Genomic DNA, 5,864 nt, shown 5'->3' on the forward strand with positions numbered 1-5,864 from the left:
GTCAGTTACTGAATTAACCTATTAAATCCTCCATATAAGATAAAGGCGAGATGTGTGATATCACGAAACTTTTATTCACATCATAATATTAAGTGTCACCCACAGAACAAATCCAGGGTCGAAAGAGAAATAATTCGTTCAGATAAAAATACACTATGACTTGATATGTTCGATCTTTGCCGTCCTGTAAACGAAAGAAAAAAACAGATACGGCTTAGATATGGGCCATTAACAGATAAGTAGTTATTTACTGCAGTAATTAATGTATCATTAAGTAAGACACAAAAGGAACAAGTGTTCGGTGGTCAAAATCTTCTAATACAATGAAGTCGCAAGGAATGATGCGCCTGAAGGGATTATAGAGTGAGAAGTACAGCTGAATACAGGATGTGCATAGTGGCACATTGTCATTGCGGTATCTGACATTGCACTCCGGAATAGTTAGAAACAACTATCCGCAAATTGTTCGTTTCCTATCTTCTATTATCCCTTGGCGCGCTCTACTCTGAGATAGGATTTTCCTTTCGGCTTAGAGATTTTCCTCTGCTGTGTTTTTCAACCTAAGTTGAGGACCGGTTTCATAAATTATTCACCTAATTTCATTTCATCAAACCCAGATAAAACGCCATCATTAGATTCAGAATGGGTGGAACCTACATTCTTATTTGAGTCTTCTCCTCTCAGACATCCATCTTCATTTAACTCCGAGAAGTTCCTCTGCTTTATTGGGGGCATTATGTTCTTTTGCAGGGGGGTTATCTCCTTCGACAAATTCTTTAAAAAAGTCTGGAACGATAGCTGGTGTACACATTAGTCATATGTATCTTATTTATAGTTCATATGTATAGACTGCTCTCTCCATATAAACATCCCAAAAAAAGTTACATTTGATCCAGGGTAAGAACAAAATAAGAAATTTCGAGAGGCTTCGTATTATTTCTTCAAGAAATTTCTACTCCATATAGCTTCCTAGTAGCAACATATAAGTGGCGACAACGAGAAGTGAGACTGAGCAGGAGAGAAAAAAGGATCTTCGGAAGTTAAGGCCATGTGAGGTCCTGTCCCCAGCTTCAGGGGCGGGAGAACGTTCTTCGTCTCTCCTGTTATTCCTAGGGGAGCATTCATCAGCCAAAGCGGAATCTGATTTGCTGAGAAAAGCCATAGTAGCTTAATTTAATTCCTGTGGTGCATATAAGTATACATAAAAAAGGGTTATTACGTGCGCGAATATTGTTCTAAATATATAACTGAGGTCGTTTGTGTTATGTTCCATAAACTGCGTTAAAATACCTTGAAATATTTTAAACTACCTTCAAATACGTTGTAGTAGTTTTTAAACTGTTAAAATATGTAGTAAAGAATACTTCTTAAATAAGTTTGACAAATCCAAAATTTTTAACAAAAGCAGCACTTACATAAATAAATTAAGACATTATAGAATATATCTTTAGCCAATAGTAAAAAAAAAAAAAAAAAAAGAAAGGAAATCATAGAAAATGTAGAAAATCTATTTCTTCGCTCACAGTGCACGTTGGTAGAGATATTTATGAGACAAAACGACGTCTATCCCTTGATTCTAAGTAGAATGACATGTTCACCAATTATATGAACCCCTCTTCCTGCCTACAATATATTTCTTCGGCCAATTCTGTTTGCTAAAATCTGCAAAATAGGGCATATAAACGAGTTAGCAAATATTCTTTTGTACATTTGACGCTAGAAGCTTCTGAAAAATAACGTCCTTACGAAGGCGGCATATACATTATATTACCATTTATCCTCTTGTTGAGGCTTACATTTTGTGCCTATGCAAATAGAACTTTTATTTATGCCTTCCAATTAGGAACAGATGAGACTTCTTACTCATTATGCATGGTAACTCCCAAAGAAGAGAAGCTATTTTCTTATGTGATCCTCCTTCTGTTGTTGAACGATAGTGAACAGGATGCAGATGGCCTTTAATTTAAATCTGGAAGATTTAAAAGAAGGTATTAAATATATGGATTATTCATAGGTGGTACTGCAGAGCAGAACGAGCGACCGTTTCGATCCCACTCTACTATCATGGACAGTCCGCATTTTTCTTTTTTGCTTTCTTTTCGGGAAAATCCTATCACATTTGGCTCGTCTAATTTCAGCCCTCTACAGGCATTAAGGTGAAGTGAAGATTGAAAGCCTTGTTGCAGTGCTTCGCTAATTGAAACTGCCAAGTGTGCAAGACGGAAGCGGAAACACACGTAGCGGCATGGGGGGATTTTGTTTACAATGAGGCCCTTGTGACTGAATGGGGCAGTCATGAGAAACCTGTCGGAGGCTTCTTTCTGCCTGACGCGTCTGTTATCACTCGCAGAAATAGACAGCTATGAGCATAAATAATTATTATTGTTGCAACAGAGTTCGGCATTCAGTGAAATAAGCCACATAATGCGAACTAATGTGGGCCTTAATGATTACCACACCTCTATCTCCAGCGGCCAAGTGTCCGCTGCTGTAGAGAGAAATACCAGGGGGGATTCATTCTCACACATCATGAGGAGAGGGGACTACCACAAGTGCCACAACCCGGAGGATCATGACTATAAAAAGAAAAGAAAAACACTTGTCCCTGTCGTTAAAATAATAATTGGTTCCTAAATTACACAAACTGCTGTTCTTGTTGTGACTTCTCCCGTAAAACAAATTATGAAATCTTGTTGTTCATGAAAGCACTTCTGTGTAAATAGGTAGCTAAAACGAAAAGAGTGGAAAACTAAAATGAAGCCCCCCGGGGAACAATTTTTTAGGTAAGGATGGCCAGAATTCTATGCAGACAGACAGAAAAAAAAAGAGAGAAAAATCACGAGTTAGGAACTACTATGGGAAGGCGATCCATGAAAGCGAAAAAGTGCAGCTTATGGTTATAATATATATATAGAAACAGATACAAAAAAGGAAGCTACATGCATGCGTGTCTTTATTTATTTATTTTTCAATTTCTTCATGACAAGAGAATATCGATAATACGATTAAGTCATGGGAAACACTATGCTTCCGGGGTTTATTAACCATTTATGACAGAAAAATATGGCAGTCCTATGGCGTGAGGGGGAAAGTCTCTGTAAATTTTTCCCCAAAAATACTGTAGTGTGCATATAGCGACTTCTCATTGGAGAAATTATTTTACGCACATTGTTCATGAAACGTTCTGTATATTCTTCCATGATTATGTTTTGCGGCCCATGAATACCCTTGTCTGCCCCGTATTGGTGTCATCTCACGGACACCATCATTCTGCCCAGTTCGCATCACAAGGACACCATCCCTTATTATGGATCGCCTCACTTTGGCACTTTTCTGGAGTGGCCTCCTGGTGCATTCTCTAGCTCTGCTTCTATGTTCATTTCTATATTTGTTTTTAATCGACTTCTTCATTTTGTGTAACTTACTCCAAGTTAAATGATTATGATACTGGACGAAACGAGAAAAAACAGGAAAGCCATCGGAGAACCTACGGCCATTATTACTTTTCCATATATAAGCATTGCCAAAAGTGGAGTGAAAAATCTTAATATGGAAGTAGCGCCTTCTTATTTGTTACAGGAGGCCCTTTTGTTTCCTCTTGAGGCATATCTCGATTTTGCCCCTAAATAATACTCTAGCTTTGACCTTGATCTTTCCCTTACTCAAATGCTTCCTCCGACGTCTTTGGTAAAAGATGAGGTACTCCATACCTTTGGCTCATCATGGAATAGTATACAGACAAAACTATTCCTTGAATCGATTTATCTAACCGCATGTGTGCATTATCATAAGAAGGACCTTAGCATCTCTTAACCAATCTGTTTAACCGGGTTTATTTATTTCCTTGTGAATGATGTGCGGATGTGAGATGATGTTCCTCATTTCCGGCTCTCTGAAGAGTAAAAATATTCTCATTTTGTTCGTGGAAAATGAATAAATGTGAAGCGACACATATTTTTATTTTCTTCACTCTTTTAATTTTTACGGGAGTGTAAAATCTGGTCAAATCTTTAACACAAATACGTATATGCGTGTTTCTTCACGGTTATTACTTTATTTCTTACAAATATCTTTCTTGCACAAATTATATGCTCCCTCTCAATATACAGATTATGAAGTTTAAAACTTCCTACCCTCTCATATGTGTAAATTGTTCACACCATTGGGCACCTGTTTGTGTTATAACAATCGGAATTATGTGTACAGGATTACCTTTGTTTTGCGAATATACCATTTTTTGAAATAATTTAAGGGTGCCCTGAACTCATTTGGGGAGCATCCCGAACAACTAACAATGCTCAGAAGGAAATTCAATTGCTTATGATTTAGAATAGCGTACACTTTTCATTTTTTCATTTCTTTACGGCTTCCTTTTGCTAAAAAAGTTGACATTCCTCTCTCACGTGTATCATCCAAGCCTGATACATTTGCATCTTCGGGCTATTACTCCACCTCTTATCATGCGTTAACAGATAGGTACATAGACACAGGCCGTGATGCATACGAACATAGGCGTATATATGTGTACGTACACACTTAGACACGTCGCTCATATGGGAATACCGGAATAGGCCGCAGGAAGAAGGAAAAGATCTATTGCTGTCACGATACCTAATGTGCTCTAAGCATGAGTTCCAGCGTGTTGCATGAACTGTCCTCTCAATTGTTATTTTCCTGTTCATCTTCCATTTTTAATTACGTCAGGTAAAAAAGAAGGGTACATTTCTAATTGTACATTAACAGAAGTACAACCGTTCAGCAACATTGTCTTGACCAATGTTTACAATGAGCGAAGAGAATTTTCAAAGAATAAAATTTCTGTGAACATACGGAAAGATCGCGAACGCCTTCACTCGCAAAACATCTGAAAATTGTTCAGAGCATATTTTTCAGCTTCGCACACCATGTGTATGGCAAATTATGGACTTCCCTTCTTTAGTGTTCATCCATAATATGCCGAAAATTCTGCAAGACATTTCATGGAAATAACTTAATTTTAAAATGGGAAGGATTTTCTACAAATATATTTCGTGAAGTACATCTTAGTGTATTGAGAAAGAGAAATATTAAAGGAATTTCTCATGCTCAGTGCCATTTTAAACTGAGCTCTATCGAAATCATACACAACTGGTGAGCTGTTAGAATGAAATATTTTCTTTCCGTATAACTTGGCATTGAACCGAGTGTGCGATGATTCACTGGCGCCGGGATGTCCACATTGTGAGAGGGAAAATCGCGCGTACTTCATATGTCCTTATACTGCCGTGTATATGCATATAATTCGCGTGGAAAACCTATGTAAACCCATGGTCTTTCTTTTCCAATTTCATGTACATTACGCGCAGTATAGTACTTCAGAGAACAACAAACCAGGGAACGCTCAACGCATTTACGCGTGAATGATTATGTAATCTGTATGATGTTTTGAAAGAGAAATACTCAAACTATGCACATCCTTATATCATAATAAAAAATGGTGTATAGAATTTGCAAATATTCACCTTAAGAAGCACTTTGCTGCACATTTCTTCATACCCCATCGTGCGGATTCGGCCTCCTTAAATTTATTCTCGCAATCGTGGTACGAGGGTGACACTTAAAAAAAAAAGGAGGTCAATCTTTGAAAGTGAACAGAATAATGCTTTAAAATAGCCTACTTCTCAGATTTTACACCTCTTAGAGAACACAGTTTAATCGCATTTTGCAGCTACGCATTCTCCATATTCGTACGCGTCAATTATCGATTAAAAGAATCCTCCATCTGGATATACCAACAGCCATGTCGCAGGCATAAATCGCTATTTTACAATTCACATTTTGAGCGAAAGGAAGAAAACCTCAGCTCTTCATGGAACGAAAACAAG

This window comes from Plasmodium inui (assembly GCF_000524495.1).
Source record: "Plasmodium inui San Antonio 1 unplaced genomic scaffold supercont1.19, whole genome shotgun sequence".
Lineage (NCBI taxonomy): Eukaryota > Apicomplexa > Aconoidasida > Haemosporida > Plasmodiidae > Plasmodium > Plasmodium inui.